The 22648-nt window shown below is 37.8% G+C and overlaps 1 protein-coding gene across 4 annotated transcripts in view; it reads right to left on the reverse strand.

Annotated features, from left to right (window-relative positions):
* The window catches only part of FHIT (fragile histidine triad diadenosine triphosphatase), a 607729-nt gene that overhangs the window by 437486 nt on the left and 147595 nt on the right, over positions 1-22648 (reverse strand). The window contains exon 5 of one of the 4 annotated variants that reach the window (XM_054216110.1): positions 8419-8521. The exons of 2 other annotated variants lie outside the window; for them this stretch is intronic. The gene's annotated coding sequence lies outside the window, so the exon portion shown is untranslated. Of the gene's footprint in view, positions 1-8209; positions 8355-8418; positions 8522-22648 lie in introns of those variants that run through there. One more of the 4 variants, XM_054216111.1, reaches the window with a different exon arrangement.

Consider the following 22648-nt stretch of genomic DNA (forward strand, 5'->3'; position numbering starts at 1 on the left):
ATTCTCAACAATAACAGCAGCTGACATGTTCCCTTTGCTAGTTCCTGTGAAAATAGCTCAGGCAGAAATTAAGCTAGAAGCCCACATGGGAATCAAGGAGTAATAGCATCTCCCCAACATGCCTTCTTCCAGTGCCTTCTTCCTCTTCTGAAAAAAAGCCCCTCTCCACCTTATTGGAACAGGGTGATGGCTGATCTTGTGAGGGTTTATATGCAAGTCCTTTTCCAGTGACAACCATCTCCCTCCCCAGACTGCATATATGCTCTCGAGGCAACGGATACCATTGCGACAGCCCTCTGTCAGCACAGCTCTTGCAGAAAGAGCCCTAAGCAAACGGTCCTGCCATCTGACCCGAGACAGTAGACCCTAGGAAGTGTGACAATTTCCAGTCCTGACTTCATTTAGATGACACGTAAGCTGCTCATTAACAGCAAGAAGAGTTACACCCGGTAATAGAAGATCAGAACCAGATCCTGCAAGTTTCAGCTCAAATTGTTTCCTAGAACTCAAGTACTAAAATAGCATAATGTATTCAAGTTAAAATGAATTTTTTTAATATTAAATCATTTGAAAGAGATGACAAACTTACTGTCATTTGAAAAAATAGAGTAGATTTCCCAGACACTAATAGTACAAAAAATTAAGAAAATAATATTCTCTTTTAACTAATTTTATGTGTAAAATTATCAATAGTCTTAAGTATCATCAAAAAAGTGGCCTATTATATTCCAGCTAAACTATGTCTTCAGAGAGTACTTAGAAGACATTCTTTGTTCAAATTGACAGTATTCACTATACTTTGTCAACAGATCTTCCATACCTATAACAATTTTTATCGTAATATGAAGCCAGAAGATGTTGTACATAGAATATTCCATCTTCTCAAAAGGGCAACAGAAAGCCAACGTCTTTTAAATATTTAATTAGGACTAAAATCAAATTTACATAGTGATATGCCACATTTTCAGCTAGTGATGAAGACAAACATCTCTGCATATTATCAGTACTTGAAAGGGTAGTCATTTCTATTTCACTTTCCTTACAGGATGTCTCCAGAGATTTTCACGCTACTGTGCATCGTTCCAGATGCTTTTTTTACTTTTTTATTTAACTAGGTCATTGTTGATATAAGTCAGGACACTACATTTTCAGTAGTAAAATATTTGGTACTTAATCCAAGTTTTGAGATATGCCCTAAAATAGTTATATTTGCCTTTAGCAAACATTTTATTTGAGTTTTGAACAAAACTGCTGATGGAAGCTGATGAAAATTACTCCAGCTTGAAATGCACTGACAGATGTGCTATGTAGCAAGGGATTTCCCTGGAAATTTTCTAATTTTCTTTCACTAATTTAGAAAAGGTTTATTTAAAATCTGTTACAATGTACTGAAGTACAGGGTCACATAATATGTGGTCACGTGAAGAAAGGGAAAATGTAGCCGAGAAACCTAAGCTCTGGCATCTTGAAACGGAAAAAAAATTATCCAGAAACCAGAAGTCTTTTAAATGATCTTACATTTTTCTACCGAAAAAAGAAACAAAAAATTAAAACCTAAATCACCCTTACCCTATAATTAAATTAAATATTGATAAAATTAACATGTATTTCTCATTTTATGAGCTTTTGGAAAAAAAGGAAAGGGGAAAAAAATCCATAGAAAGCTTTTTCATTTTTCCTCTCTCTTGAAGAAGTACTTAATTGCCAAGAAACCAAATTTCAGCAATCAGCAACAAGTACACAAGCACACAAACACTGCATAAAAAGCACTATGGAGATCTTAATATATTTCAAGGTTATGACTTGTAAAATCTTTAAAATTTCCCACACAGATGTTATCACCTGCCAGGAAATCTGCCTTTTACAAAGTCAGACTTGTATGAAATCAAATAATTTAATCATTAATCATAAAACCAGAAATGACAACCTGGCCAAAACAAACAAACAAAAAAAACCCCTTATCTTCAACCTTCTATTAGCTAATGATTTTATTTTTCTGACAGCAATACAACCAGATAAACTGTGCATTTCCCTCTCCCCTTCAGCATTCGAAGATCAGCAAGTCAAAGGTGCAGAGAGAAGTAGTAGCTATTTTTATTAGAACTCCTGCGTAATCTGGAAATGTTGTCTGGAAGGGATCTCTGTAAGTGTGGCCTGCAACCTTAGAACAAAAGTATAACTAGCACAAACACTAAATCATTTCAACCATGACTTTGGCCAGCTGAACCTCCAAGGATGGACATTCCACAACGAATACCAGAAGCTTTTTCTTCAATGTGGAGAAAAAGGTAGATTATGAATGAACACTGAAGAAAGAAAATCATTAGATTTCCACTAAAAACATCACAAGCCTTAGAGGGCAGCAGGCTCTTATGTTAGATAAGCATTACTCCCTCAACTTGTTAGCTGGCATCTTGCCACACATTGGCTTCCTAATAATCATTAGAAACATGGAAGGCTGTGTTTTCCAATCCTCTTCCAATCTCTTTCCACTACTTCTTTGCATGAGCAAAATATCCACATCCCCTTCACTGAAAGTACTTACAAGTGCACTGAAAAATCATAGAATGGTTTAGTTTGGAAAAGACCTCGAAGATCACATAGTTCCAACCCCCCTGCCCTGGGCAGGGACACCTCCCACTAGACCGGGTTGCTCAAAGCCCCGTCCAGTCTGTCCTTGAACACCTCCAGGGATGGGGCAGCCACAGCTTCTCTGGGCAACCTGGGCCAGGGGCTCACCACCCTCATAGTGAAAAATGTCTTCCTAATATCTAGTCTAAATCTACCCTCTTTCAGTTTGAAGCCAGAAGCTCTTGGAGAAGATAGAGCTTCCTGAGGAAGAAAGCTTCTTTCATATTGTAATCAAGTTCTCCCAACACGTCTCTTGCAATGATACTGGAAAAACCTTTCTCTGCAGCAGAAATAGGTAAACTAGCTCATATTTTGCTATTTGATTAAACAAGATGTTTGTAAAAATGTATATATATCAACATGTGTGAATTTCCGGACATATATCATTCTGTCTCCTGTATCAGTTAAATCTTCAAAAACTTAAAACTTCACAAATTAATCCATTTTAATAGGTGATCACTTCCAAGGGAAGATTTTTCTTTGACAGTAAGATTTAACAACTAATTCTTATTCTTGTGCTCTCGGATGTAATTGCACTAACAATCTAACCTGAGTTAATCCAGGTTATTTAGTATTAATCTTGATAATTGGTTCTTATTTTAATATATGCTCATTAACTTTGCATGGCACAAGTTGAGTGAAGCTTCTACCCTCAAGCAATCCAACGCGCTCGCTATACGCCCCCCTTTGACCTGTTCAAGAGCCCTCATAGGAGTTCACTTTCCAGCATCGCACTGCTATGAAGTTAAACCACAGATACCCACATCCGCAAAAACTGAACACTTCCAAATACAATGTTTCAAGTGATTAAAACACTTGGAGATTTTCTTTTGTTGTTTTGTTTGCATGTAACACACTCTTAATGCACTTGGCTAAACGGAAAGCAAAATGCAACTGCTGCATGCAAACATGCAGCAAAATATTCCAGTTCTATACGCAGCACGTGTGTTCTAAGCTGTGACTAACCTGTGTGTTGACCTTAAAGAACAGAATTTGGGGCCTTGCTCTTTAAGACGTAGGACTGATATTTAATAATTCATTGTTTTAACTGAAGAATGTACACAAGTTGTCATAGCAATAGCTAATCTGTATTCCTTCAGCTGAATACTTTACTCAAAATTATTACTTTCACTAAGTACTTTGATACACATCTCTTCAGATCGTACAGCACAGGATTCGCTCAGATGCAGCTTCTCAGTTTGCGCCTGTGCCCTGGACATTTGCACTTGTAAAGCAGGCAAGTACATTTTGGGGAGTCCTTGCATTACTGAAAAAGAAGCCACTCTGCAGAATTAGCAATTTGGGATGAGTAATCTTGGATGAAAGAGTCGCATAATCCCACAAGTCGTCCCTGAGGCATCTGCATCTCTTGAAATGTGATTTCAAACTCAAGAGCGGTGTGCGGAGCAGCCACGCTGCCCCACAGGAGTTCTGTGCATGGGGGCAGACAGAGCGCAATGACCCCACTTTGCAGGGCATTTACCTTCTGGAAGGCACAACTGAGGGAACCGTGCTTACGCCTACCCTACTGAGATGGACAGTGAGGTTATTTACCAGGCAGGGTAGATTTTTTTCTCCCATTTCTACTTGTCCATAGAGAAAAGCTGGCTAGATTTGTAAAACAGCTTTTTATTTAAAGAGGAAATATGTGTATGATGAATTATTTGGAGCGTTGTGCTTCATGGGAGAATTCTGAAAACATATCAGAGCACCTGATTACTATGTCATTTGTTTTACTGACATTTGGTGCGCACGTACATATGCCTTTACCCACTCAACAATACAAGGGAAAAAAAGGCAGTTCTATTGCACACATTTTGTCATTATTTCTATGTTGGAAAAAAACCTCAGCAAAGCATGTTCCTCCAGCTAGTTACAATCCCCTTTATCTTTCCCATACACTGGTATTCCCTATCCCTACTGAACACAAACATACGCAGTCAAACATTTATTGGGTACACAGGAAACAAGCCAAGGCACCGGGAGCCAGAGCTATTACTTTCTCAAGTTCAGAATGTAGAATTTACCCACCCTGGTGCAGGGTGTTCAGGGAAAAGACAGAAGGGAGCAGGATGATAGATGGATCTGGACCGAGCAATCCTTTATTTGGCAAATAGATCTTGCTAATACAGTAGCATATGAACGATCAGCTCTTCCCCAGAGCCAACCCTGTCCCCCAACAAACGAAGGCATGGAATCTGACATGACAAATATTGATTTCCCCAGAGGAATTTGTTTTCCAAACACAAGTGAAGTATTACCTCAAATCAGCAATCAAACCTCAGCAGCAGTTTGCGTTTAAAGGCATTTAAAACTATTATACTGTAGTGCATATAATATGTAAACAGCCAGGCAAGCCTAAATGCAATATGTATTTACATACAATTCTAGAATGCATTGGATATAAGTGTTGCCATACTTAATTATTTCTGAATGAACACTGTTTTAAATTAATTTCTTGGTTTGTTTTGATCTACTAAATGCATGATTCAAAGCCTTTTTAGAGGAAGGAAGAATTCCCATCACACTAACTGACAAGATATGTTCTCAGAAATCCTACTTACCGCATCAATACTGTTGATCTAGTCCTCTCTGCTATCGTTCAGTGCCACTTCACTTAAAGTTAAACTAGGTAAATTTTCCATAATTTATTTTACTATTTGAAAGAATTTATAGCCTATTTCATGAGTCAATGGTATAGATCTCCCAGATGTGAGACTACTATTTGATCCAGATTTAACTGATTTTAATAATGTGAAGTTCCCCAAACTTGAAGAGGAATAAAAAGCGGATGATAAATGGATATACCTATTCCATTCAAGAACACATACTCGAGATTCATCCTATTCTTTCAACATGAGTATATCAAAATAAATTATGAAATAATATGGAAACTGGAAAATTTAATTCTTAAGTGGTATATACAGCTCTCTGACATTCCTCTGATGAATAACGGACATCCACTGCTAATCCCTTTCTAATTTATTCCATTAACTCATTGTCTGTTTGCACGATTTATTTGAACTGCCTGTTCAGGGCAAAGAGCTATTTCTGCAATCAAAAGTAACCCTAAGATGATACTAGTTAGTCTTTTGTGTCATCTGATTAACTTTCAGCAGTATGTATACTATTTCACTGTTACAGCTATAGCACATTTTACATTAGTTCTATAGCACAAAAATGTTCATATACAAGAAGCGCAAGACCAAACCAAAGTAGAATTTTTGCATTTGTATCAGTTGGAAAAAGTTAAAATGCTTTAAAATAAAAACTTGTTATCCTCAAACATCCTCTTGTACCAAGATGACCCAAGAACAGGTTTTTCTCAGGCAATTATTCAAGTGAGGAAGAAGAATTGTACTATGATTGTGCTTATCAAGCTTACACTCAAACTCACAATCTGTGGATAGTATTGTTCGGTATTCAATCTGTCTGTCAACTTCTACCTCAAAATCTCTATTCCAAATCAGAGCACTTGAATACTTTATCTAGCAGACATGCTTTCTCACAAATTATAAATAAATTTCTAGATAGTGTCAAAAATACTTAGGACAAATTATTAATATTTTCCTTCACCTGTACACCTCCAAACCACGCTCCATTCATCTATCAAAATCAAACTCATACTTTACAGCAGAAACAAGCTAGACTATACCAGACTAATTTCCTTGCTCAATAAAATCTGATTTTTTCTATGGAGTATGCACAAATATTTTCTCTAAGCACCAGAAGGTCTGTGCCCAAGGACAAGTGCTACAGAAATTTTCTTATGATTGTTTCTAAACTATGAACAGGAACCGGGCCCTTCAGCATCCACACCAGCTCCACTGAACGTATACTGTTTCCACTCTATGAGATGATCCATGGGATTCTATGATTTTCTAGCACTTGGCAATACCAACATCTCAAATGCAGACAATGTTTAACAGTACTTTTAATTTGCATATATTTGCTCACATTTCTGGTCAAGAACTTACTAACAAATGGAAGCGAACATGACAAGCTATAGTCAAAGAAATGGACTGATCTACCAATACGAGACTGAAAAAAACCCTGAAAGGAATACGATGGCACAGTTCTTGCAAGACCGTCTAGAAAACATCACCATCTTGCCTTTGTTTACTCTTTCCCCAAAATTGTAAGTAAAGTTAACATTCAGGTGTACAAAACAAAACTACCCACAATGCAAGAGAACAAAAAAAATTATTTAGTGACAGTAAACTAAGTAAACATTCAATAAACTAAGCAATTATGGAAACCTGAATAATAAAACAGTGTGAATTGTTCATGATAAAATTCACTTGAAAACAAGCGATTTAGGGTGTATAAATTCAAGCACGGTTTAATAGCATGTTGCAAGCTCACAGAAAGTCGTAACTCCAACAGAAACTAACTTGGTTTAGATGAGTAGTGAAAGATATATAATGAATAGAAGAATGTAAAGCCATTCCCAGCAATACATACGAGTCAGGACTACGGAACTGCATAATTGACCAGGGAAAAAAGAAAAACGTACAAAAATTACTGGCCAGCATAGTTTAAGACACTAAGAAATATTTCATTAATAACACAGAATTTATGTGTTATTAATATGTGTCACTATATACAGTGAGCTGTATACCTGCATGGTTTGAGACAGATGTATTAAGAGAAATAATAATCCAGAAAAAAACAGAATTATTCACTAAGTATTGGTCTTTAGGAAAAAGCTAGATGATGCAGTTGCAGGGTGAGGTGCTTTCTCCAATGATTAGGGACAGAAAATTAATCAACAGTTGCTGAAATTAAACAGATCTGGATAACTTGCATCCCATCCATAGGCAGCATCAAGAGCATCAGAAGACGATTACATTGCTAAACTTTAAAAATCAAGCAAACAAAAATAAAAACCCGCAAACTGGGCAAGTCGGGCAATTATATTGTTGTTAGTCTGAAGTCAGCTAATAGAAAAATACTGGAATGGTTGATATACGACTTTACTAATAAACAATTAAAATAAAGTAGAACTAATGCCATTCAAGATGGATTTATGTGAAATAAAGTTAGCTATCTGCTATCAAGCTTTTTTTTTTAGATGTGCTTGAAAGCTTGACTGATAAAAATGTCTGCATCTTCAAAGTGATACATGTTTCCACAAAACAACTTAGCAGCCCACTACATTTTCATTAAAAAAACTGGAATTATTTAAAGTCAACATGAAATATACAAAATGTAAAAAAAACCAAACATTACTAGACATCGATAAATAACTGTAAATAAGGATCATCTGCTTTTAGCTGAACACTGCAGAATTTGTCATTTAACCCCATATTAACATCTTTACTGGTATTTGAAAGGAAACAAATCATTACAGATAAGGCTTGTGCATAATAGACTGAAGAATGCTCTAAAATACAGTAGGACACCAATGCTGAGCAAGAAAATGGGCTGACTGGGAAAGCTTAGCAAGGAGGAGCAGAGGCTGTGCTAAACGTCGAGTTTAACAAGAAGCATGTTGTCATATTTGTGTACCAAGAAAGTACACTGAGAATCAGCAGTTTAGAAGAGCCCTAGAGTTGTCGGAATTAATCTCACATACCTTGCAGCAAAGGTTTAGCATCATCACTGGACATGCACACAGTAAATCCCAAGCACACAAATGGATGTTAAACTCTCTGTATTTGGCACTGGTATAGCCACAGCTGGAAAAGGGTCTCATTCAAGGATTTATATTTTTTTTTTAATCAGGTGGATATATTGAAGAATATTTGAGCGAGACAAACACAACAAATCAGTTAGAAAGCATACTTCGCAAAAGGGCCCAGGACTCCATCTATCTTGCTTACTGAAGGGAAGTTTGAGGAGTGTCTTGAGTGCAAAAGCAGCTACAAGCCACACAGATCTTCACAATCTAGAAACACAAAGGTATAAAAGCTTCTGTTCATGGAAAATGGTAACTATTAAAAAAGATCAGACAAGCAATTAAGTACATGTTTTGTTTGGCATATTTTTCTTAAAGATAATTTATTATTTGAATAAATTACCAAGAGCAGTGATTTTCTATCAAGAGTACTTTTTAACAGATCAAGATAAGATGTTCTTCTGAAAGATCTAACTCAACTATGAATTAATATCATAGAATCATATGAAGTCATATGTCTTTCTGCAGCGACTCTGGAAGCCCGACTAAAGTGACCACGCTGGGCCCTGCCTCTCTAAACTGGGAAATAGCTCCTTTAAGCAATCTTTCTGCCATACATAGCAGTACCGTCACAATAACGAGCAGACAGGTGTGGTAGGGGACTCAGTAAATGAGGTAATTTGTAATTAAAATTAAATGCAAGTTTAATTTCTGTTACACCTTTGATTCTGTTATGAATGCTAGTCCGGTACTTACATAATAACCCACATTAATCAACATTATCTTTGTACCTTTTTAAAAACTTGGTATGCAGCCTCCTCTCTCAGTGCCAAAAAAGTCTGCCAGCACAAGCAGAAAAACAGTGATTTATTTTTACTTTCAAAATATAACTTAGAGTTTAGGATGGCTGTTAGAAGGCTGGTCATCACGAATCATACATAGGTCTTTATTTGCAATCAGGTATAAAACTAAACTTAAAAAGCTGATAACGGTGTAAACAATACTTAAAACTAAATACAATATTTTGTTTTGTAAATAAGTAAACATATATTTGGCTTTTTCTCTCTTCAGTCTCTTCCAAAATTATTAGTTTGAACTGGGCAAAGCTTATTCAAGTGAAAACAAACAAGGCAGATGGTTAAATGTCTGTATTGTCTGGAATTCCATCAACTTACCAGCTACCAAACTACCACTAGGTACAATTGCTCATCACCAGTACCAGAAAAATTAATTAATCCTTAGAGAATTGTAGAAACCAGCACATGGAGCAGTGGCCTTTCATCTCCAGTGGTTTTTTTTAAGATTAGAGTCCCCACAAAATTTATACAACATATTTTTAAATTTTCAGAAAGATTCAGCTGCCACTACCACCATCATATGTCACAGTGTCTAAGACAGAAGAAAGTGATGTTTCTGGAGTTGGGAGATTCATTCAGAAATGCACTTATGCACTTTTTTCTTTTTTTAAAAAAAAGGCCATTCCTATTCCAGGCAACGCTCAAACGTGTTGAATGTTGAAGCTTCTGATGAGTTTCAAGGCCATCTAAAATATAAGCACTATTCTAAACAGAAAACTTTTGAAAATGTTAGGGAAGGACATGCCAACTCAGAACCAACAGAGAAGTGCAGCATTTTTTGGATCTTTAATGTAGATCAAAGCATGTTCACTCATATTCCATTACAGTAATGGCTGTATGATTCTGGGGAATAAAGAAAAACAGTAAAAGTGTGTTTCTGCCAGCTTCTAAAACGTGTAAGCACATCCTACAGGGCTGGTGCAAGGCCTATCAAAAGTCTAATACAAGTCTGCAGGAATCTCAAGAGAGCGCTACTCCAGAAAAAGCCTTACTACGAGGGTATGCTAGCACGTACTAACCACGTCCTACCTTTGCTTAGGATGAAAGACGGATGCAATTCTTACAGACCTGTGTAACCCAACACATTCCAAGATAAGTCTAAAAAGTATAAAAAAAAATATCATCTTTCATGTAAGAAAACCAGCCTACATACAGATCCCAGTTACGTTTCACCTGATAGGAACTCTTGCAACAAGAAAGGCATATTTAAACAGACTATTACCTCCAAATAACCCAACTTTCTTGACAAACTATAAACCAAATTTACAGGTTATTTACAGGGGAATAATTTCTTTGATTCTAGAAATGTAACCATCTTTGGGATAAAACACAGCAGTTATGCCACCAACCCAGAAAACTGTCGGTATCTTCAGCTAGCAGTGACTGGCAATAACATATAAGCTTATGTGCTCCAAACACCTGAAAGGGGAACCAGAATTACGATTACTAAATGCCTTGCAAGAAACCAGCACTTTGCAGACTAGTTTTTGTTACTATCTACATGTCTCTATTGTCACCTACCCACTCACATCCAGCCTGAAGTTTTTGTGGGAAAATTAAAACATTCCTCTGGTGCAGAGAGCCATTTCCAGCAGAAAACTACGTGGATCCTGCTTTCTTTATGCTCCTTTCATTAGGGTGTGGAGACAAAAAAAGTCATTGCTCAGTGTTACAGCAAAACTAAGATCCTAGCCAAATCGGGAATGCTAGGCAGCGGCTTCAGCATAAACACTGGAAAGAAAAAGAATTTGCCATCTAATTCAACAAGCTGAAGAGGTGGATTCATAAGCAGAGGCCCAAGAGTGAGAGATGATTTGGCCAATGCCAAATACCACTTCAGTGAATAGTGGGAGTGAGGCAGGTCTCCCAAGAGCCAAAGAAATGGATTGCCCACATTTAGCGGGCAAAATAGCAAAGACTAGTGACTCCTAATACACACACAAACCTCACACTCCTTTAGAATTTAAAATGGAACTTTATTAGCTTCCCACTCTAATGATTCCAGAGTTTTGAATAGGAAAAGACCTTATTTAAAATGTCTCACTTTGCCTGAAGAGAACCATTATAATGATTACGCTGTTGTATAAATACCTCTGCTCAGGGCACATCTTCATTTGTTTAAAAACAGAATTCTTGTTAAAATGCAGCTTACTTTGTACTACAGAATAGAGTATAAGAAGAACTGTCTTAGCAGTACTCTTTAGGGACTGAAAAGCAAAGAAAAGAACCCAGAAACCTATCAGCCTTACAGTCAGCGTTCTGGCCTCTTGGAAACAGGTAGAGAGATCAAGAGCAAACAGAGTAGCAGTCCTTTAGGCAAGGCTTAAATCTTGATCTTATCTATCACAAAGCAAGAACAAAAAACAGTAAGAGAAGCTAAAGAGTGAGCTCTGTTTAATTTATATTCCCACATTACTAAAAATTAGAAAGGTACAACATTCACTAAGGGAGAGGATAAATTTCTAATTATTCCAATTTTTAAATGTAAGCATATCAGATCTGAGCTCTGGATCCAGAACTGTATTTGAGGCTAATCTTCAAATATATCCATTCCATTTTCATGATATCATTTATACAGATCTTTACCTTTCAGTGCACGCTTATGTTCTAAGTCATCTGTGAATTAGTTTTCTATAATAAAGGAAATAGTTACAAAAATATACATAATTCATATTGATTTTTCTGTATTTCAAGATTTTTTTTTGGAGAACTATCAGGGAAATTATATCCCAATATGCAGGGAACACAGACCAACTACAGCAGCACTCAAAATACAAAGACTTTTAAATTTTTCTAGTTTTGAATATAATTCTGTGGGTAGGGGAATAATGTGCACTCGCCACAACTCACAGCAAATACTCTGGACACTGGCAACAGCTGATACCTAAAGATTTAGACTTAGTGGTTTTCACGCAAATGCCAGTTCAGCGACACTCAAACACAACCTCCACACAAACCATCCCTCTGCATCTAATGGACCGAGAAGGTTTGCTTCCCCTGCATGGAGGAGCCTGACACAAGTTTTTTACTGGTTTACTTGTTTCCCTTAAATTATGAAATAACAATAATGAATGCAGAACAAAAAGTTACCAGCATACATGAGATTAACACGTGAAACTAAAAAAAACCACCACCACCAAAATGAACAAATAGAGAGAAAAGCTTAGGGAAACTCAATAAGCCCAGTGAAGGAGGGAATTTACCCTGACACAAATTGGTTAAGGGCAAAGAGACAAACTGTGCTGGTGGGGCTACTCAGTTCCCACAATTTATTCTTTAATACCTTCTGCTGTAATATTTTTGGGGCACATCAAAGAACAATACAGGCTGATGTTGGTAATCCCTCTCACATATAAAAACTTTCATTACAGAGTGTTAAAGGCATCATTCTGTCTGAGAAATGGGAATTGATAGGGGTTGGCTTTTTTCTATCCTGGGGAAATATCTAAGGCTCTTTCTCATGGTGACGCTGAGTACTCTTGCCAGAATTTGTTCTGAAGGCTGCAGATGTGCAATATGATGAAAAATCTCTTTGATAAATGGGAAAAGGAGAAAAAAAAAAGTTCAGCAGACCACTTTTCTGTGTCAGACCTAGAAACTGCTTTCCATTCTAATTAGTTTTAAAGTGTTTCTTGTAAACACTTTTCTATTTGTTCCTGCAAAGTTGTCAGCACTAATTTTTACAGAGATGCCTGTAGTCAACATCTTCTCTTATAGAAGCACAGTGAAACAAGTTTTATTTTTCATCTCTGAGAACTGCAGAGTTCCTCTCCCTATTACAGTTAGAGTAGTCAGATAGCTTGAGTTGGCTAAGGTAAACCCTCATAATTGTCATTTCAATTCTGCATAAAATTCTTGCTTGTTTCCCAAGATAACTAAGGCACTCTGTGGCTGTCTTAATTATGCAGTTGCCAAAGTCTACATCAGGTAGGATCAAATCTTGGAAATGCAGCAGAACTACTTATGCATTTAGTACACAACATAAGCTTCAGAGGTTGGAAACGATGGCACTGCATTTCCTAGCCTCATGCAAAAATCAAGCAATCTCACTTATTTTTAATACATTCATACAGAATCACAAAATGAGAATATGTAATAAAACCAAGAGACTAAATTATCCTCTCACTCCTTAAACAAGCAAATTGAATTAGAGCCTTATCTGATTTACAGAAATAAATTTACATAGAATTTGACCCAAAATTCATACTGAAGATAACCAGTGCCCTAGAGCTAGCCAGGAAAAGCTGCCACTGGTGCATCAAGAGTTTTAAGCAGAGGTCATTACCTGCTGCTGATTTCTTTTTCAACCTAGGAGAAGAAGCTGCTTACCAGATGCTGAAACCTTAAGAAGAGAATCTATCATTCATTACTGTGGCGTACATGAAAAGCACCTTCCTTGACTTCAGTGCAGTTAGATGACTACAGACTAGGAAGAGGAGAAACAGGCTCTATGTTTTATTAAACACTTTAAAAATTGATACAAAGAGTGCTCCAGTAACAAGAGCTGACAGCTTTGATTAACGTAGCCACATTTCCTTCCTATCCCTATATCATATCCATTGTAACTTAAAAAAATAAATAAAACCTCATTTTACTTCATGAAGTTGATGAAAATTCTAAAAATTCTATTTGTAAATTCAAAGCAAACAGAAAATAAACCTAAACCTTTGCTCCCCACAAGTCATGCTACGTAAAATGAAAGGGTCTATACCTAGGAAGAAGCCCCTGCCTGTATCGCACGATTAAACGTTACTACATTACGTACTCAAACAGGTTCCTAGAGCCACAAAATTTCATCCTGACAGAAAAAGCAGCATGATCTCTGCCCCAGAACGTGTCCCATCCGAACAGATACAGCAGGCAGAGGAGGGGAATACACACAGCCAAGTGGAAGGAAACACAAAACGTTAGTCAACACGATTGTTTATTTTCCTTAAAAGGCTACAGACAGAGAGAACATTCCCAATAGTCCCATGTGACATGAAACAAGGTTTCTCATGTGGTAACAGTATCATCTTGTCTTAAGATCATTTCAGACTATTTTAGTCATATTATCTGTTGCTATTTTTCTTTTTTTATTAAAGTAGGCAAGAGCAAACAGCTTTAAAAATCATATTACATTGTCTCAGCCAATTGTTTGCCAATGTAACAATATTGTATTGCAGCGTATATTAAAGTTCAAAAGTTAGACTTCAAAGCGTTGAGAAGAATTATTTATAACCTATAAATTAAGCTGCAAGAAAAGCAGTGGTAAGGGTTTCTGGCTGACTGTTGGGGCAGAAAAGGAGAAGGGATCATTTAAGTCCTTTAAGTTTATATTTTAACTTATAAAATGCTTGTGTTTAAGACACAAATAAAATTACTAATTTCATGTATGTACAAAAACTGGTTGTGACAGCACTAGCTGTTGAGTCCAACTGCCAGGGCACGTGCATGTGTACATGCTTCCAGCACTGGAAATGTTCTGCTTTTAAGGACAGATATTTCCTCTATCACTTAGTGACAATTATTAGTAGTCAAATTCGTTTCAGTAGGATTACTTCCAGGATGACCAATATACTGGCTGTGTGCACAAAACCAGACCTTTGTTTACTGGCTAGAGCATCTCAGCATCACCAGAACACAACCAAGATTTGATTTTCCTGGGCTCTTCAGGAAGCGATTTGGGAGAGAATTATTAACAATGAAAACTACCACAGAAAAGACTACAAAGCCTTACGCAAAAACTGAAAAGGCTAAGGGAGACCCTACAAACTGCATTTTTTTTGTTTTCTGCCCAAACTGACTTGGAGTTATGGTCTTCTTTTAATTTATGCTTCTGTCTTTGATGTAGCTATTAACTGAATGTGCCACTGACCTTGGCTGGATGACAGAGGTAATCGTTTCCCAAGGATGAATTGCTCTTGAACAGTTATTTATTATCAGGGAGGCCTGTGATTTCTTTTAAACACTAGCCATGCCTCTATCTATTCTTCTGCTTTGTTTATTTTGATAAAGCAAGTGTATCTCACTACTACAGAACATGCGAAAACTCCATCTTATTTCCAGCTTGCTGTATTCCAGAGTACAGGTTATCTTCCGTGTTCTCTTGAGAGATGTGTATGAACTTTAGTGAGAATTATTGGATACTGAACACTTCTGAAAATTACATTTGTCTCACAGAAGCATATAGGAGGTTTAATCTTCAATTTTACTATTTTTTTTTAAATCTGGCCCAAAAATCTAAGTGTTAAGCTATCATAACCAGCTTATTCCAGTGCGTCGAATACTGATGACCTTATCAACCCTGCAATCTTTTATAATCAGGCAAAACTTATTTTTGTTGCCAATTAGCCCTCTAGATGCCTCAAAATGGGAAAAATCTCCCTGCAGAAGTGGTGTCCTTTGCCCACAGAGGAAGAGAGGACTTCCCAGTGTTACTGCTGCACATTTGCCACTTTCTCTTCCTTATAGGACCACTGATCTTAGAACAAAAAACATGGACAAAAAATACCAGCACCACCACTTTTTCTCCTTCTCATCTTCTACACTAACTAGAGAAATATACATGTAGCTCCTTGGTCTCTTTTAGCAACTTATGTCTCAGGATTTGAAACATCTAGACTCTTACTCTGATATAATAATCATTTGTTCTTTCCTGACCATGAACCAGTGTGCTATTTTTCAATATAGAATCATAGAACTGTTAGGGTTGGGAGGGACCTTAAAGATCACCTAGTTCCAACCCCCCTGCCATGGGCAGGGACATCTCCCACTAGATCAGGTTGCTCAGAGCCCCGTCCAGCCTGGCCTTGAACACCTCCAGGGATAGGGCTTCCACCACCTCTCTGGGCAACCTGTTCCAGTGTCTCACCACCCTCATGGTGAAGAACTTCTTCCTAACGTCCAGTCTGAATCGTCCCATCTCTAGTTTTAATCCATTCCCTCTAGTCCTACCATTACCCGACATCCTAAAAAGTCCCTCACCAGCTTTCTTGTAGGCCCCCTTAAGACACTGGTAGGCCACTATAAGGTCTCCTTGGAGCCTTCTTTTCTCCAGACTGAACAACAACAACAACAACTCTCTCAGTTTGTCCTCATAGGAGAGGTGCTCCAGCCCTCTGATCATCCTCGTGGCCCTTCTCTGGACACGTTCCAGCACGTCCATATCTCTCTTGTAGCGGGGGCTGCAGAACTGGACGCAGTACTCCAGGTGGGGTCTCACGAGAGTGGAGTAGAGGGGGAGAATCACCTCCCTCGACCTGCTGGCCACGCTTCTCCTGATGCAGCCTTACGATTGGCTTTCTGGGCTGCTAGCGCACGCTGACAGCTCATGTTGAGCCTCTCGTCTACCAGCACCCCCAACTCCTTTTCTTCAGGGCTGCTCTCAAGCCAGTCACTGCCCAGCCTATATCGGTGCTTGGGATTGCCCCAACCCAGATGGAGGACCTTGCACTTGGTCTTGTTGAACTTCATGAGGTTGGCATGGGCCCACCTCTCCAGCCTGTGAAGGTCCCTCTGGATGGCATCCCTTCCCTCCGGCGTGTCAGCCGCCCCACACAGCTTGGTGTCATCGGCAAACTTGCTCAGGGTGCACTCTGTGCCACTGTCCATGTCGCTGACAAAGATGTTAAACAAGACCAGTCCCAGTACTGATCCTTGAGGGACTCCACTTGGACATGGACCCATTGACAGCCACTCTTTGGGTGCGGCTGTCAAGCATCAATATCAGAAATCCAGACCTGTTACTGCATTGCACGCATTTTCCCACCCATTCTCTCCATATATTGAAAAATACTGTGATGTTGGTTGACAATCTGCATTTTACAAATCTATGCGTCTGCAACGTAGAAAACCCCTTTCCTGCCTATTAGCACAAATTAATTCTGCTACTCTATGCAGTGGGACCTCACAAACATTAAATATCCTTTCTACCAAAGGACAGAATGACACTAGTTCTTTTATGTACCTGAGGTTAAAAACATCAGCCAAAATTTAGAAAAAAAAAACCAAAAACCAAAACATTTAGCTATTATTTCTGAGGTGCCATCCACCAGGCTTCTGAGAAGCATATTAGTCCTATAGGACAGCTTTCTAATCTGGGCAAACACATCTCGCATGCAAGCCCCCAATGCATCCCCCCTCCAGTCAAGATAACAAGATTCCAAGAGGAATCTGGACTTCTATGAAATTATTTATTCATTCACTCCTCTTCAGATTTTCACTCCACAGCCTTACTTGCCTCCTTTAACATACAATGAAAAATATTTTTAAGCAGCATAAATGTTCTAATTTATCTATTGTCACCTCTCCTTATAAATGAATCATCTTTTCCCCATCTCTATGATTTTACTCTTTTTTTCCCCCCCTTGTCATTCAGTAATATCAAGGCATGGGAAGGAATACCTTACACCAGTCTTCTAAATTCTAGTAGGCAGACGCTCTAGTATGCTCAATATTATATGCAAATACTTCATAATATATTGATATACTCCCTTTACAGCTCCCTGGTCTCAAAGGGGCTGCGACAAAAGGTTCTTTAAAAGCAATTACTGATGCCAAGTTTTTCCAGGTCTTAGTATTCAAATTAAAACACTATAAAGCTGAAAGATTTTTACTGATGATCATTCTTCTGAATGATCTTTGCCCAAGAAGCTTTTAACTCATCATCTATTTCAAAGCAGAGCTCCAGGCATTCAGACCACTCCTCTCCATAGGATGCACTCCCCCCACCCTGTTCATCCTGGATCTATACATACCAGCACTCCAGCCAGGAGACCACTCCACCACATCTCTGGTCTACCAACAAGACCAAACTCCTGCAATTCTGCACAAACTTCCAGTTTTTCCATTTTGATTCCTTTGCTGTGTGTTTTCATGTATCACTAATTAGAAAGAAGGAAGTCAAATCAGAATTCTTTAGTCGTGCACAGCTGCTTTAAAACACGTAGCTGCTCAGGCATTCACGTCAAACTTACTGAGCTGAGAAAGTTACTTATTTTAAAACTGGAATATTCTTATTCTATAACCTTTTGGGGTCACGGTCAATTGATGACTATTGTAGAACATTCCCTGGAAGTATGTATTTTATAAGACAACACCTGAGACACAAATAGATTGACGCTACCTAATGCAAGAAGCCATAATCAAGAACACGAATAGTCAATTTATTTTAAAATTGCCATTACTTCAACAGTAAACACAGCTCTCTCGCACATAATAACTTGCAAGCACAACTGCTTATACTGGACAGTAATTTTAGCAAGCTACTCGATATAATTTGCCTGCCTTTTAATGAAATTTAACTGCTGGAAATAAGGAGGTACAAGTTGACTCAAGATTGCAACAAAGCACAAGCCCGTGCTCTTCTGACTGTGGACCGAAGTTCAAAATCAGCTGCTCAGAGATGTATGGTTTCCAGTGAGACATCTCAACGAGGTTCCAAGGAAAGGGAGAGGAATTGACTCCTTAGCAGCAATTCATTCTCAGACTTCAGATTCTCTAAAAGAATCAGAATTTACCTACGTGAGAAAGACTTTCTGTTATTTTAAACTCCTGAACCAGAAAGCTATCTATCTTGATTGTAAGCTTACTGTTTTGGGAAGAAAAACAAAATAAATGCTACCACCCCATCTTTAGAAACAGGTGAAAGGGACACAAGATATACACTGCTTGTTCAAAATTGTATCAAGTACCAAATCAAAGACAAGCAGGAAGTCCATGCCATACACCAGAAATATTCTGATCACATTTCATTTTTTTTTTAAACAAATCAAATTGCTCAGGTTGAAGATCCTGTATTAAAAAGATTACCAGTATTTTGTAATTTGGGCTACAAATTTTGCCCTAAATAAAGTGAATTTCTTTAAATTCCCTTGTTTTTCTGAGATCATGAATTAAGAATACAGTCATTACTTAAAGTACATTATGAACTAAATTTTGTAAACATTATACTTAAGAGAGAGCAGATGCTTAGCACTTCAGAAAATGCTTTATTCCAATGGATTAAATGCTTTTGTTTCTAACATATTTTAGGGTTATGACTCTGCTCAGCCAAGTAACAGAACTGGATCACCTACTGCATCATCCAATTTCTTGTTTTCAGAAATATAATAGCCCTACCAATGTGAGTAGGCTTCAGCATGACCAAAATCTTGGCCATTGCACACACAGTGAAATGCAAAAGTGACATTAATGCAAAGATAAATTATCAGCTGAGCATAGGGAGCGAGGGCACAAACACCAACAATATCAGCAAATGAGAATGTTAGAACAAGAATATTAACCTGCCTGTATTTCACAAATCCTGCATCCTTTTCAGATTTAGAAAACAACAGCAATAGCATTCTCTATTGGCATTTTCAGAGGACCTTATGAATGTTAGATTTCAACCCATAGGGTAAGCTTAGGGAAATTAAGAGCAAGTTAAAAGGTTAAAAAGAATTCTGTAACATTTCATTTCAGTGGTTACTTCCATCCACATTATAACATCAAATCCATTCTCTGGAACTGAAGTTAAATCTCACAGATTTACTGAGCAGCCCGAGTAGAAATATCAGATTATTTCTATATTGCAATACTTTAGTTAATATATGTTTAATATTAATAATTTCTGGTATGTCCATTTTAAACTTCTATTTGAGAAACCTAGTTCTTAAGGATGTCCTAATGTGGGACAGCACTGATGAAACTCAAAAAAGCTCTTACTTTCCAAGTGGTCATCTCTATTTCCCAGCCAAATCCTCAAAAAATAAATTAGGTAAAACTGCCTTTGATGTCTGCAGAAGGAAAAGCAAGTTTTGTCTGAGTAATTAGCACAGGACTAACAACGCGCACCCTGAAAGGAGTAAGTCCCCAGAAAAAGCAGTTTCTAAACTCTCCAGAGAATAAAACTGCTGGACTAGGAGTCTTTGAACATTAAGCTTCATATTCCCTAGGAAACCAAGTGCAAAAAAAACCTTACGATGTTAATGAAATGCTAAGATATAATATCAGTAGTCAGATGTAGCTAATATTAATATTCTATGTCAATGGTGGTCCTGTTCTTCCAAGACAGTACCTCCCAAGTCCTTTTTCTTACATACAAACACTAGTATCTTTTTTGAAAAGTAAGAAAAGCAATATTGCACAAACACCCCATTCCTAAGCAGTTAAAACTTTTGTTGCAACCTTGGCCTAAAAATATACAAACCTCCCATCTCACCCCAAACCCTATTCATGAAGTGAGACTATGTAGATATTTTATCACTCATTCATGGAAGCCACCACAAAGTGCAGATGAAATTTTTGCCCTCCACTACAATCTGTTTGGAAATTAGGAAAACAAAGCAACATAAGGAGACATGCACTTCTGGAAACAGGAAAAAACACACACCACCAACAAAAAACCCCCAATAAGTTTACAGCAAAGTCTGATACAACCTTCTGTCCAGCCTTCCCAGAGCAGCAGTGATGTCCCAGCTGGGAAGGAAAGTCAAGACCAAGTGAACACAATACTAGAAGGGAACAAGTATGATAAGCAAGGAGGGTAAAAGCTCTTACCTTGTTTGTTCTTAAATAAATCTCAATATCCAGATCTACTAGAGGTTGATTACTCTGCCTTGCTCATGACAGGAACTTCTCCTTCAAGAGAAACCCTTTGCCACAAAATGATAACATTACCAGTATTTTTAAAACAAAAATACAGGCACATCAGGAGAAAAGCCAGAGTAAATAAGGTAAAGGAATTAGATGATACAATCAAACCTTACCTGAAGGGAACAAAAGGAAATTATGACTCTTGGCAAACCTATTAGGATTCCCCCCTACCAGGTTCCTTCTTTAAACAGTCAGAGCAATATACTATTATTTTATAGATGTATTTGCAAGCATATGTATACTCTTGCACATATATATGTGTATTTGGATCATACAAAAAGGACAACTGAAGGCAAGAAGCTAGTTCTGCTAGAAGATATGAAGACACATGAAGTAACATTAAAAAAAAAAGGATTAAACTAGTAAACTGAAGACGGACTATTTTCTTGGTTAGTGTATGTACTTTATGAGTCTACAGCCACAGCTGATAAAAAGAAATTGCAGTGTCTGTTTCCAAATAAGCTGACATGAAGCCTAATAAGCCTAACCATGAGACGGAATTGGATAAACTTTCCGTTGACCGGCCAGTACCCTTTCTCTGATTCTCCTTAATGTCTGACTTTTCAAATCTTAGCAAGAAGATTTGCGAGTTCATGTGGCTTAACAGAAAGTGCACATATTTCAACAGCAACAATCTTCATTCTGCTTATTAGACTAGAAAAAGCAGGGCGGAAAAACAAAGCAATTTCAGTCAAGTGAACTAAATTCTGAGTCAAGTGAAGTACAACTGCAGCACAATTACATGTTGGGTTCGATAAGAACCAAGAGCAAAGCAGGGGCAGGGTTTTCAGCATCTTGCTCACCTCCCCCTCAAATACATACTTCTCATGTGAAGAAATCGAAACGCCCAGGCTACTACAGCTCTTCACTAAGGTCACAAACAAGGAGAAAAATGATTAGTAAATGAACAAGGAGAAAAATGATTAGTAAATGACCAAGGAGCAAGACGACAGAAAAAGAATTAAAATATCTGATGTTGTTGCTTGCTAAACTCCATCGAAAGGGAGCTAATGTCAGAAGCAAGCTGAGGACTGTTGCTAGGGAAAGGACTACTAAGACTATGGGTCCTTACCTATGCTGCTGCATATTCTTCGTGATAGAAGATGTAAGGCATTATGGACATGGACAGCACGCGTATTATGACTCTAAGCAAAACACGAATGTAAGCATGCAACTAATAGTTGCAGCAATTTAAGGCGTAACGTTTCAGATAATTGTTTGATTATCTCTGAAATCTCCAACCAAAAACATATTTCGGTGCACAACAAAGAACAGGAGAAGCCCTAGATCAGAAAAGATGGTATTTTAGAATAGTTAAAGCACAGGGAATAGTACCCAAGGTAAGCTGGACTTGTCTCTTGCGTTGTAGTTGATACACACTGACTTGTTATCTACAGTTTCATTCTCTTCTTGTTTCCACTAACAGGTTATGTTGGGCTTTTTATACTCTCTCTTTCTAGCTATCAAGAAGAGAACTGCAGTGAGCAATACCCCATCAGACCTGCTAAGCAATCATGTTTTATACTAAAATTCCTGTGTCCCTAGGAGCAGCCATAACACAAGAATCAAATGATACCTCCTTAATGCCAGGACAAGTGGAGACTGAAAGTTTAACAGGCTGCTACTGTTCAATCCAGAGACAACGGGAGCCAAAGAAAGGCAGGTAGCCCAGACATACAGCATTTAACTTCAGGTATCTAATATTCAGTTATCAACAAAGAGACAGACATGCAAGCAGCTAGGTAATTTAGATGCTCATCTTCTTCTAAGCAAATTGTTATTTGGGTTAGCAGGTTATTGTCAACAAAACATAATTTTAAAATAGTAAGATACTGAACCACTTAAAGGTAAAAGATGAAAAGGAAATTTCCTTGTTGCACTCTCAGCCTTACTGGAGTTTACCGAAGATGATGATCAACAGGGA

Source organism: Rissa tridactyla, chromosome 10 (genome assembly GCF_028500815.1).
Source record: "Rissa tridactyla isolate bRisTri1 chromosome 10, bRisTri1.patW.cur.20221130, whole genome shotgun sequence".
Lineage (NCBI taxonomy): Eukaryota > Metazoa > Chordata > Aves > Charadriiformes > Laridae > Rissa > Rissa tridactyla.